General features: G+C 41.8%; 1 protein-coding gene and 1 pseudogene across 7 annotated transcripts in view; one reads left to right on the top strand and one right to left on the bottom strand.

Moving 5' to 3' along the window:
• Positions 1-12,014, top strand: part of KIAA0232 (KIAA0232 ortholog) — an 88,282-nt gene that overhangs the window by 6,489 nt on the left and 69,779 nt on the right. The window lies entirely within an intron of this gene.
• LOC116534043 lies at positions 825-1,378 on the bottom strand (annotated as a pseudogene). Its single transcript, XR_004261564.1, has one exon. The product of XR_004261564.1 is annotated as a 40S ribosomal protein S24 pseudogene (transcript).

Below are 12,014 nucleotides of genomic sequence, written 5' to 3'. Positions count from 1 at the left end.
TATATATATATATAAAACATATATGAGTGGAATAGAAATGGTCAAATTTTACACTATACAGTATGTTATTTATTTTCAGGAAAATGAATGTTTTCACTTTAATCTTACATCTTGCTACTAGTATACATTAAGCAGTAGAAACCCCATGCTTGGTATTTGGAATGACTGTTAAAATTCTGTTTCTGACATCTTTCCCAAGTGCTCCCCTGTTTCTAGGCTTTCTCCACATCTCTCCGTCTCTTCCGCAGTGTTGCCTCTGGTTGAATAGGGAGAAGATAAGGAAAACCAGTTATAATTATTTCAAAATTGTTTGCCCAGCTTGGAGATTTTTTTCAAGCCCTTTCTTTTTTTTACTTAAAATTTTTTTGTAATCAACAATGGTTTTTGTTTCGTTTCGTTTTGTTTTTTTTAAGGCAGTCTTGCTCTGTGGCCCAGGCTGGAGTCTAGTGGCACAATCTTGGCTCACTGCAACCTCTGCTTCCTGGGTTCAAGTGATTCTCATGCCTCAGCCTCCTGAATACCTGGGACTGTAGACGTGCATCACCATGACCAAATACTTTTTTACTCTTTTGTATTTTTAATAGAGAAGGGGTTTCGTCATGTCACCCAGGCTGGTCTAGAACTCCTGAGCTCAGGCAGTCCCACCTTTACCTCCCAAAGTGTCAGGATTACAGGTGTGAGCCACTGTGCCTGGCCTGTTTTTATATACTTTAAAGTTTAAATTAAATTTGTTAAAGTATATTTTGTATGATTTGCCAAAACAAAACATTGTTTGGAATATAGTAGCTGTTGTAAAGCCTTTTTTTTTTTTTTTTTTTCACATGAAAGTTTTTAGTTTATTAAGCTTCTCGTGAAAAATCCACAACGGCCATAGATAACATCATTGCAGCACCTTTACTCCTTTGGCTGTGATCCAATCTCCAGCTCACTTTTTGCCAGCACCAACATTGGCCTTTGCATTCCCCCTGACTTTCTTCATTCTGTTCTTGCGTTCCTTTCGTTGCTTTCTTGAGGTCTTTTTCTTCTCATACAGGCCATGTCTTGCAAGTCTATGTTTGGGTTCATTTTTCTTTGCATAATCCAGGGAATCATAAATCATGCCAAAGCCAGTTGTCTTGCCACCACCAAAATGAGTTCTGAATCCAAATACAAAGATGACATCCGGTGTGGTCTTGTACATTTTGGCTAGTTTTTCCCGAATTTCTGTCTTAGGCACTGTTGCCTTCCCGGGGTGAAGGGCATCAATGACCATTTGTTTCCTCTGAAGCAGTCGGTTGGTCATGAACTTTCTAGTGCGGATAGTTACTGTGTCGTTCATGATGGCGGCCTATCCTTACACAGCCGGGGAGGAAAAGAGCTTTTTTTTTTTTTTTTTTTTTTTTTTTTTTTTTTTTTTTTTTTTTTTTGGAGACGAGGTCTCATTCTGTTGCCCAGCCTGGAGTGTAGTGGCACAGTTATTGCTCACTGTCACCTTGGCCTTCCAGGCTCAATTGATCCTCCCATCTCAGCCTCCCAAGTACTGGGACTAGAGTTTTGTGCCACCACGCCCAGCTAATTTTTAAATTTTTTGTAGAGATGCGATTTTACCACATTACCCAGGCTGTTCTGGAACTCCTAGGTTCAAGTGATGCTCCTGCCTCTGCCTCCCCAAAATGCTGGGATTACAGGCATAAACAACTATGCCTGGAGTCAAGCTGATTTTTTTTTTATTATACTTTAAGTTCTGGGGTACATGTGCAGAACTTGCAGGTTTGTTGCATAGATATACATGTGCCGTGATGGTTTGCTGCATCCGTCATCACCCTGTCATCTTACGTTAGGTATTTCTCTTAATGCTATCCCTCCTTTAGCCCCCCACCCCACCTGACAGGCCACAGTGTGTGATATTCCCCTTTCTGTGTCCATGTGTTCTCATCGTTCAACACCCAGTTATGAGTGAGACTATGTGGTGTTGCCATTTTCTGTTCTTGTGTCAGTTTGCCGAAAATGACGGTCTCCAGCTTCATCCACATCCCTGCAAAGGACAGTAACTCATCCTTTTTTATGGCTGCATAGTATTCCATGGTGTATATGTGCCACATTTCTTGAAGTCTCTTTCTTCATCTCCTTTCCCACCCTGTACTCATCTTCCCTTGAAGACCACAGATAAATTTCTTAGATATCATAGGAAAAAATGATGCCTATACATTAAAAAAAAAATGGAATCATGGTGTAAAGAGTGTTTCTATGTCATTATTTAAACAAACACTGAACTTTGTATCTTGGAATGCTTTCTGTATCAGACATACAGATTGATATGGTCTGGCTCTATGCCCACCCAATTCTCATTTTGAATTCTTACATGTTGTGGGAGGGACCTGGTGGGAGGTAACTGAATCACTGGGGCAGGTCTGTCCTGTGCCGTTCTTGTGGTAGTGCGTAAGTCTCACGAGGTTTGATGGTTTTATGAAGGGGAGTTTCCCTGCATAAGCTCTCCTCTTTTGACTGCCACCATCCATGTAAGCTGTGACTTTGCTCCTCCTTGCCGTCTGCCATGATTGTGAGGCCTCACCAACCTTGTGGAACTGTAAGTCAGTTAAACCTCTTTCTTTTCTAAATTACCCAGTCTTGGATATGTCTTTATCAGCAATGTGAAAATGAACTAGTACACAGTTCTACTTTAGGTACACATTTGCTTTACCATGTTCTTTTTTAAATGTGCCTCCTGTGAAGGTGCCAGATTTTACTTAACTAGTTGATAGGAAGAGTTTCCAGGTTTTTGTTATGTGTAACACAGTGCTACAGTAAACATTTTTGTACATATGTCTTAGTGAACTTTCATGAGTAACCGCCTTATTCTCTGCAGCCTTAAAAAAAAAGAATGACTTTCGAACTACTCTGAGTAATGATTTATCACGTTAAAAATTTTCTTGGTTGCTATATTAGCTTTAATACTTTCATTAAGGCTGGATGTTTTGTATTCTGATGTAGTCCTGTGATATAATTTCATACAATTAAGGAAGCACAGATTTTTAATATTGCACATAGAATATTAGGCTCATAAAGTTTATAAAGGCAAAGGTTTGGCTTTATAAGCCTGTAACTGTATAGTCCCACAGGGCCCTTGCATGGTTCAATCATCTGCTGTTGTAGTCTTGATATTCTTAATTATTTTTGAACTCAGAACCCACATTATCATTCTGCACTGGGTGTCACAAATTATGTAGCCAGTCCTATAAAGACTTTATAAAAATTCATAGTAAGAACCCCTCATCTCCTCACCTCCTAACCCCATTCCCTGTGAGTGACTGCCATCAATAGTTTATCCACTTGGGGACTTTTTAGAATGTGTTATATAAACAACATTGCATATTATGGTTGAGCCGTTAAAAAAAAACACACACTTTATTTGAAATCCACACAGAGTCAATGTGTATTTTCTTGAAAAACTTCATAATGGATCAGGACTGCTACAGATGTTAAGAAAATAGAGGCTCTAAAAAACTTAGCCTTAAGAAGCTGGTACTGAACTGTAGTTTTAGAATTTGTATTGGTTTTTTTGTTTTTGAAAAGTATGCTTAACTTGAAGCTTTAGTGAAACAACCTAAGTTTCAGTGTTAAGATAGCTATCTGTGAGATTTCACCTTCCAAAATGAGGTAAAACCTTAAAGCTCATCATAGGTAGTCAGGAATGAAAATAAAGTTTATTCATCCATCAGGTTCAATTGAATAAGGGATTCACTAGGATTATTTGGTGCTTTCTTTACTTAAAAAGTGGTCAGAATTCTTGGTGACGTAAAAGGGCTAAGGATTCTTAGAAGTAGCTACAGAAAATGGGTAAGGGGAGAGTGAGCTAACACTGGTTAACAGTTCTAATCTGTTTGGGCACTGTGTTCGGAACCTTAGGTAAACCATTTCATTAAAGCCTCATAACAACTCTGAGAAAGATGGGTTGATTGTCCTTTACAAATGAAGCTACAACTCAGAGACCCCCAAAAACTTGCCTGTGGTCACAGGTGATACATGGCAAGGCAGGAGCCCAGACTTCCATCCTTACAACCTAAAGGTCATGTTCTTTCCACTGCCCTACTCTACCTAGAGATTTATTCATTCTTAAAATGTTTGTTGACTGCCTCCAGTGGGCTAGGTACAGATGCCGAGAAGGATTAGACATGCAGGAAGTTCATTGGGGGAATAAGGGTAAAGAGAGAGGAGGCAGGAGTAGTGTATAGGAAAAGCCTTTTGACTTCCGCTCGGTCTGATTCCTGTGAAAGGGGAGAGGAGAAGAAGGGTAGGTAGGAACAGCCTTAGATCAATCACTGTACGGTTCTGAGAAGGTCTTGACCAAGCTGATAGGGAATTCCCATGCTGAAGCTGTGCATCCTGCATCGGCAGAAAGACCTGAGTCTGTTATCCCTTTCCAATTAAACCATTAGTTGGGGGCAGCCTGATGGAAGCATGGCTTGGTGTCAGTGCTGTTGTGGCTCTGAACATGCAGCAACTTGAGGCTCTCAGCTTGACTTCCTGTAGCAGCGTCTCTTGAAGGCTGAGCAGGGCACCCTCACAGTGGCTGCACACTGTCCTGTCCTGGTGGGGGTGGGTAGAAAGACCGATAATATAAATAAGCAAGTAGATGTATATGTGAAGTGAAAACTAGTGCTAAGGGGAAAAACAGAGTGGAAGATGGAGCATTGCATTGTATGTGGTGGACAGGGAAAGGCTCTGTTGACACTTGAGCAGAGACCTGAAGAGTAAGAGAGAAAGACAGGGAGACAGCTGAGGAGCAAGGCATTTCAAGGGGTAGGGGAGAGCAAGTGAAAGACTCTGGTTCTGCATCCATGATGAAGGTAGACCTAGGAAGGTTTGCTGATGGACTGGATGTGGGATGTGAGAGCAGGAGCCATAGTGGCGTGGAGTTGCCCTTGACTGACACAGGGAAGGTCATGGCAAGGATAATGGTGGTGAGAATTCAGGGTTGTGTTTTTTTGCTTTAGACATGTTTTAAATTTGAGTTGCCAGTTAGAAACCTCATTGTCTAGTAGCTTGGTAGCATTAGAATTCCGGAATTAAGGAGAAAGAAGCAGGGTAAAGGGACGAAAGTGTGGAGCGGTCTCTGCATAGGTGGTATTTATAGTCATGGGACTAGAAGAGGGTAAGCCACGATTTTGCTGTTAAATAAGGCAGCCACAAGCCACATGTGGCTTTTGAACTTTGCATGTGGCTAATCTGAATTGAAATGTGCTGTGTCAAATACATGCCAGATGTCAAAGACTTAATGTGAAAAATTAAAATGTAAAATATATCATTAATCTTTTACCTTCATTATATTTGGAGTGATATTATTTTGGGTATATTGGGTTAAATCAAACTATTATTAAAGTTAATTTCACCTGTTTCTTTTTTAATATGGCTACTAGAAAAGTTATGTATTTTTGAGCTAGTCACCTAAGTTGGAGTGCAGTGGTTCATTCACAGCTTATTGCAGCCTTGATCTCCCAGGCTTAAGTAGTCCTCCCACTTCAGCCCCCTGAGTAGCTGGGACTATAGGTGTGCTGCTGCATCCAGCTGATTTACTTTTTTTTGTAGAGACTGGGTCTCACTATGTTGCCCAGGCTGAGCTCAAACTCCTGGTCTCATGCAGTCCACCTGCCTTGGCCTCCCCGAGTGCTGGGATTACAGGAATGAGCCACTGCACTTGGCCTAGAAAAATTTTTTTTGTTTGTTTGTTTGTTTTTGAGACGGAGTTTCACTCATGTTACCCAGGCTGGAGTGCAATGGCGTGATCTCGGCTCACGGCAACCTCCGCCTCCTGGGTTCAGGCAATTCTCCTGCCTCAGCCTCCTGAGTAGCTGGGATTACAGGGACGCGCCACCATGCCCAGCTAATTTTTTTGTATTTTTAGTAGAGACGGGGTTTCACCATGTTGACCAGGATGGTCTCGATCTCTTGACCTCATGATCCACCCGCCTCGGCCTCCCAAAGTGCTGGGATTACAGGCTTGAGCCACCGCGCCCGGCCTTGAAAATTTTAATTACATATGTGACTGGCGTTATTTTGCTCTTGGAGGCACTGATGGAGGAAGTGAATGGAAATAGAGAAGTCCAAGGACTGAGCCTGGAAAGCTGGGAAGAGAAGGAAGAGCCAGCAGAGGAGCCAGAGAGGGTGTGGACTAGGTGAGGAGAGGGTGGTGAGAGGTGTGGTTTGTGTGCGAGTGAGCTTCACTAAAATTTCTTTGGAACTTGAGTAAAAGGATAGTATCAGAAACTAGGTTGAATTAATATGTAACGTGTGGAATTGGTTATTCGTAGAAATGAGTTAGTCCTGAGATGGTCTGTAGGATCGGAATCTTTCCCTATATTGTTCTTGTTCTTTTTTTTTTTCTTTTTTTTTTTTTTTGAGACAGAGTCTTGCTCTGTCACCCAGGCTGGAGTGCAGTGGCATGGTTTTAGCTCACTGTAGCTTCTGCCTCCTGGGTTCAAGAGATTCTTATGTCTCAGTCCCCCGAGTCACTGGGACTACAGGTGTTTGCTACCACCTCTGGCTGGTTTTTGTGTTTTTAGTAGAGACAGGATTTTGCTGTGTTGGCCAGGCTGGTCTCAAACTCCTAACCTCAGGTGATCTGCCTGCCTCGGCCTCTCAAAGTGTTGGGATTACAGGTGTGAGCCACCACACCATGCCTAGACATAGTGTTCTTTTTTTTTTTTTTTTTTTTTTTGAGACAGAGTTTTGCTCTTGTTGCCCAGACTGGAGTGCAGTGGTGCGATCTCGGCTCACTGCAACCTCTGCCTCCCAGGTTCAAGCGATTCTGCTGCCTCAGCCTCCTGAGTAGCTGGGATTATAGGCTTGCACCACCACACCCAGCTAATTTTTGTATTTTTAGTAGAGACGGAGTTTCACCGCATTGGTCAGGCTGGTCTTGCACTCCTGACCTCATGATCCACCCACCTCTGCCTCCCAGAGTGCTGAGATTACAGGCATGAGCCACTGCACCTGGCCTGTTCTTTTTTTTTTTTTAAACAGAGTCTTGTTCTATCATCCAGGCTGGAGTACAGTGGTGCGATCTCTGCTCACTGCAACCTCCACCTCCTGGGTTTAAGCAATTCTCCTGCCTCAGCCTCCTGAGTAGCTGGGTTTATAGGCCACACTACCACGCACAGCTAATTTTTGTATTTTTAGTAGAAACAGGGCTTCACCATCTTTGTCAGGCTGGTCTCTAACTTTTGACCTTGTGATTTGCCTGCCTCAGCCTCCTACAGTGCTGAGATTACAGGCATGAGCCACTGCACCTGGCCCATATTGTTCTTTTTAAGTGAGTTTCATGCCACCTGTTTAAAGAAAGCTCTAATGGAACCTATCTGAGGAATTAATTATGATAGTAGGAAAGAAACCACACATTTATAAGATTTGACACAGTTAATGCAAGAAGGTAATTTGGCACTTAAAACTTTCTTTCATCTTGTAATCTTCACTTAGTAAAACTACCATAAGAATATCTTACCTTCCTTTGGCTATTTCTAAGCTCTTTAGGGTACCTTTAAGAATGTTCAGGTAGGCTTCTTGAGTGGACTTAGCTACCATGACTGGAGGGCTTTGTTTCTGTTGTTGGTTTTCTGGTTTACATGTTGGTCACCTCGTTATGTCAGTCGTCATCCTTTGGCACTGCCTTCTGTCCTGATCGTCTCATGGAGTTGAGGACCAGGCTGTGGGATATGAACTGACAGCAGTCAGCTGGAGAGCCATCCTCATGCAGCATATAGGCTTCTTTTTAATATGTTGGTAGCTGTATCAGTGTAGTATCAGCAGATATTTTTTCTCTTTAGACATTATACTTTTTTTCTCCATATTTTATTATGCCATTTCCCAAAGAACACACTTGTACATTTAAGAGCAGTGTTTCTAACAGTCTTTTCCCAAGCCATGTCATAGAAACTGTTATGGAAACTGAAACTCCTCTGGGAGTGGAACTTGCTTGGGCCTTGTCAGGGTGGGCAGAAGATGATGTCGAAAAGGATCAGGTGGCATTTGGCATTTTGCCATTGGCTAAAGTGGGGTCAGAGCTGGTTGCCATTTTCTGTCTTGAGGTTCATGCCTGTCATCTTCTCAAAATACCTCCAGGCCTGTAGGGACAGTGAACGGTAATGACCAAACTAAAAACTTTAAGAAGGATATGATAAACTGGAGAATGCAGGGAAAAAAGGTGGCTCACATCTGTAATCCCAGCACTTTGGGAGGCCAAGGCAGGAGGATCACTTGCAACCAGGTGTTTGAGACCAGCCTGGGCAACATAGCAAGATCTCATCTCTTAAAACAAACAAACAAACAAACAAACAAACAAACAAACAACTGGGTATAGTGGTGTATGCCTGTAGTCCCAGCTACCTGGGAGGCTGAAGTGGGAGGATTGCTTGAGCCCAGGAATTCTAGGCTACAGTGAGCCATGATTGTGCCACTGTGCTCCAGCTAGCCTGGGTGACAAGAGCCAGACTGTGTCTTTACAAAAAAAATAGAAAGAAAAAAGAAAAATGTATGAAGGAAAGGCTATAATGTTAGATAAGGAGTGAATAGTGTGATAGAAAGGGCACCAGCTTTGCAGGTAGGGCACATACATGGCGGCCATGGTTTTGACTCTTTGTGGGACCCTAAATACATGTCTAAATTTCTTAATCCGTGAAATGGGAGGTTTGGCTTAGCTCATGCTTTTTCATGTTGTGAAAGCAACGTTCGATGCTGAGTAGGTACGCAGATGTTGATTAAGTGAGCAAGGAATAAAATAATTATAGAGAGCCTAGGTAATTAAGGCATGAGCCAGGGGTCAAGGTGAAGGGAAGATCGGAATTGGCCATCCCCTACTTCTCATCTGTCCCACCTTCACCTGTGTAGCGTAGTATTGGCTTCTACTACTTTGAGAAGTATTTGAACAACACTGGGTTAGATGATCTCTCTCTGAGCTTAAATATGTCATGCTTCTGATGCTGACACCAACCCATTTCTTTCTTCTCACTTATGTGCTTTATTTTTGAGACAGGGTCTTGATGTTGCCCAGGCTGGAGTGTGGGAGCGTGATCACAGCTCACTGCACCCTTGACCTTCAGGACTCAAATGAGCACCTTAACCTCCTGAGTCTCTAGGACCACAAGCATGTGACATTATGCCCGGTTAATTTTTTATTTTTTGTAGAGATGGAGCCTCTGTATGTTGTCCAGGCTGGTCTCGAACTCCTGGGCTCAAACCATCCTCCTGTCTCAGCCTCCCAAAGTGGTGGGATTACAGGCATGAGCCACCATTCCCAGCTGCTGTATACTTTTTACTAAGATGAAAGTTGCGCAAGAATAAATGCAGTTTCGTCAGATGTAGGGGAGGAAGTCAGAGGTGCTGTGTTTGTTGCCTAGGGATGCTATAACAAAGTACCACAAACTTTGATGGATGGCTTATAACAACAGAAAGTTCTAGAGGTCAGAAGTCCAAAATCCAAGTGTTAGCAGGGCTAGTTCCTTCTGGAGGTTCTGAGGGAGAACTTGGTCTATGCCCCTCTCTTAGCTTCTGGTGGTTATTGGCAATACTTGGTATTTTGGCTTGCAGGTCCATTACTGCAGTCTCTGCATCTGTCTTCACATGGCATTCTCCCCTGCATTTCTCTGTCCAAATTTCTCTCTTATAAGAACATCAGATCATTGAATTAGAGTCTCTAATCCATTTTAGGTGGATCCTAATCTAATACGACCTCATTTTAACTTGATTACCTTTTCACAGACCCTATTTTCAAATAAGGTAAAGTTCACAGGTAATGGAGTAAGGAACATAATCTTTTTGGGGGACAGTTCAGTCCACAGCAGGTATTAAAGTTGGGGGTAAGCAATTTCTTTAAAATTGTGATTCATTTCCCTGAATTCATATCTTTTCATTAGAGCTAGGTCTGTCAGAGGAATTGGAATATAACAAATAAAAAATTCGTATCTGCTAGAATGTATCCACTTGGCTTTAAGTCAAAATGGTGGATGGGATAGCCTTAGACTATATAACTATTAGAAAGACTCTTATAGAGACTAAGAATTCTGTTTTTTACACATGTGGTTTTTGCTTTGAGGTTAGTTGTTTGGCCTTTTTTAAAAATTTTTTTATTCTGATGGAGCTTTTAGTTCCTTTATGAAAGTCACAAGCTGGGTTCTCTGAGAAAGTGGGTGCTTTGGGAAGCAGATACAGACAATTTAGCATGCAGAATGTTGATTAGGGCTTGTCCAAAGGGTCCAGACTCAGGGGATGGAGAAGTTGAGCTACCTTGCAGGCCCAATTGTAGCATAGTCTTGACCAACCGCATTGGAATAGCCCTTTGGAGCCATCCTGGGTTGGGCTGGGTAGCCAGGCCTGTACACCCTCAGTTGGTCAGGATGACTTGCCAGGAAAAGGGCAAGATGTTGGTGAGGCAGTTTTCTGTGGCCACGGCAGGACTCGAAGGGCTGGCAGATCACTCTCAGCAGCTGGGGCTGCATGCCCTTCAGTTGAGGCTCTGGGTTGTACAACACAGTGTGCCACAGCTGGACAATATTTTTCTTAGACATTTTTTTTACTTCATTTGACTTATTGGTTGGCCTTCTGGAGAAATATGGGGTAAGTCTCTTCTTCTTTCTCTGTGACTCTTCTCACCCAACTCCTTACCCACCCCCCTTACTGAATAATCATGTGTGTGATATGTGTGTGTGTCTATGTACGAAGAGAGTTACAGTGCACAATTAACCTTTTCTTCTTGTGGAAGCTGACTCCAACCAGAATGCTTCATCTTCACCTTTTCCCAAAGGATATAAAAACAGAAAGGGGATTTTGCTATAACATAGAATACAGAGTGGTGATTCAGGTATAGAGCAAGGTGTGGTAGGTTGATGTTGTAAGGAGCACAGAATAATGAAATTAATTGGTACGAGGTTCTCCCCAGGAAGGAAAGAATGACAGACGGTTGAAAGAAGGGTCATAAAAAAAATGAGTGCCTATAGCTGGGAGCAGTGGCTTATGCTTATAATCCCAACACTTTAGGTGATTGAGGTGGGAGGATCACTTGAGGCCAAGACTTCAAGAGCAGCCTGGGCAACATGCTGAGACTCCATCTCTACAAAAAAAAAAAAAAATTAGCCAGGTGTGGTGGGTGTGTGCCTGTAGTCCCAGCTACTGTGGAGGATGAGGTAGGAGGAGCACTTGAGCCTAGGAGTTCTAGGCTGTAGTTACCTGCGATTGTACTACTGCACCTCCAGCCTGGATGACAGAAGAAGATCTTATCTCTTGAAAAAAAGTAAAAATGACTTTCTTACATAAATTGAAGCCCAGTTCCCTTAAGTTCAAATGGAAATATTCTGTGAGTAGTTGGAAATATAGACTGAGAAGACAAGGAAGGAGAACGATTTGTAGGGGGTGACTTTTGTATCAATTACACAAAACTTTGAGATTGTCCGACATGAATGACAGACACGGAAACATGAATGTTCAAGGGTCTGTAACATAACTGTCAAGTTAGTTACTGGTAGTTAGGTAATAGTTGGGAGATTCTAGTAGTTATATAGTTACTGGTAGTTAGAAAATGCTTGATTCACTTTGGATAAGATTACCCTGATTAAAATTTCAAGTATAATAACATCTTTCTTTCTAGAGTTGTCTAATTTCATACTCACTTAAAGAGAATACTTGTTACTAACCTCAAAATCAAGAATTTCACGCTAGAGAACTTAACCGGAATTTATAAAAAAGGAATAACCAATTTTATATTTAACATGAGTCATTTAGAAGTTGATTTTTATGTTTAATGTTTGGATTGTTAGCTGTTTTTCTTCCATGTTTGTTTTTGCTTTTTAGAGCCATAAAGTGTATATTTTTACTGCCTATTTTCTTCCTTTACAGTTACCTTGTAACATAATAATTGTGACTTGAACATGTCTGAAATTTTAAGGAGATATCCTTATAGGGCTCTGCAAATAGTCATTTTTGAGGGGAAAGGTTTTAACATAAAATTCGAGTCAAAGATGTTTCACCATTGTAAAGTATGATACTTTGCT

The sequence above is a fragment of the Sapajus apella genome, unplaced genomic scaffold (assembly GCF_009761245.1).
Source record: "Sapajus apella isolate SASKATOON/1434 unplaced genomic scaffold, GSC_monkey_1.0 scaffold85, whole genome shotgun sequence".
Lineage (NCBI taxonomy): Eukaryota > Metazoa > Chordata > Mammalia > Primates > Cebidae > Sapajus > Sapajus apella.
Note: the sequence above shows the minus strand (reverse complement) of the source record. Positions and strands in the feature narration are given on the sequence as shown.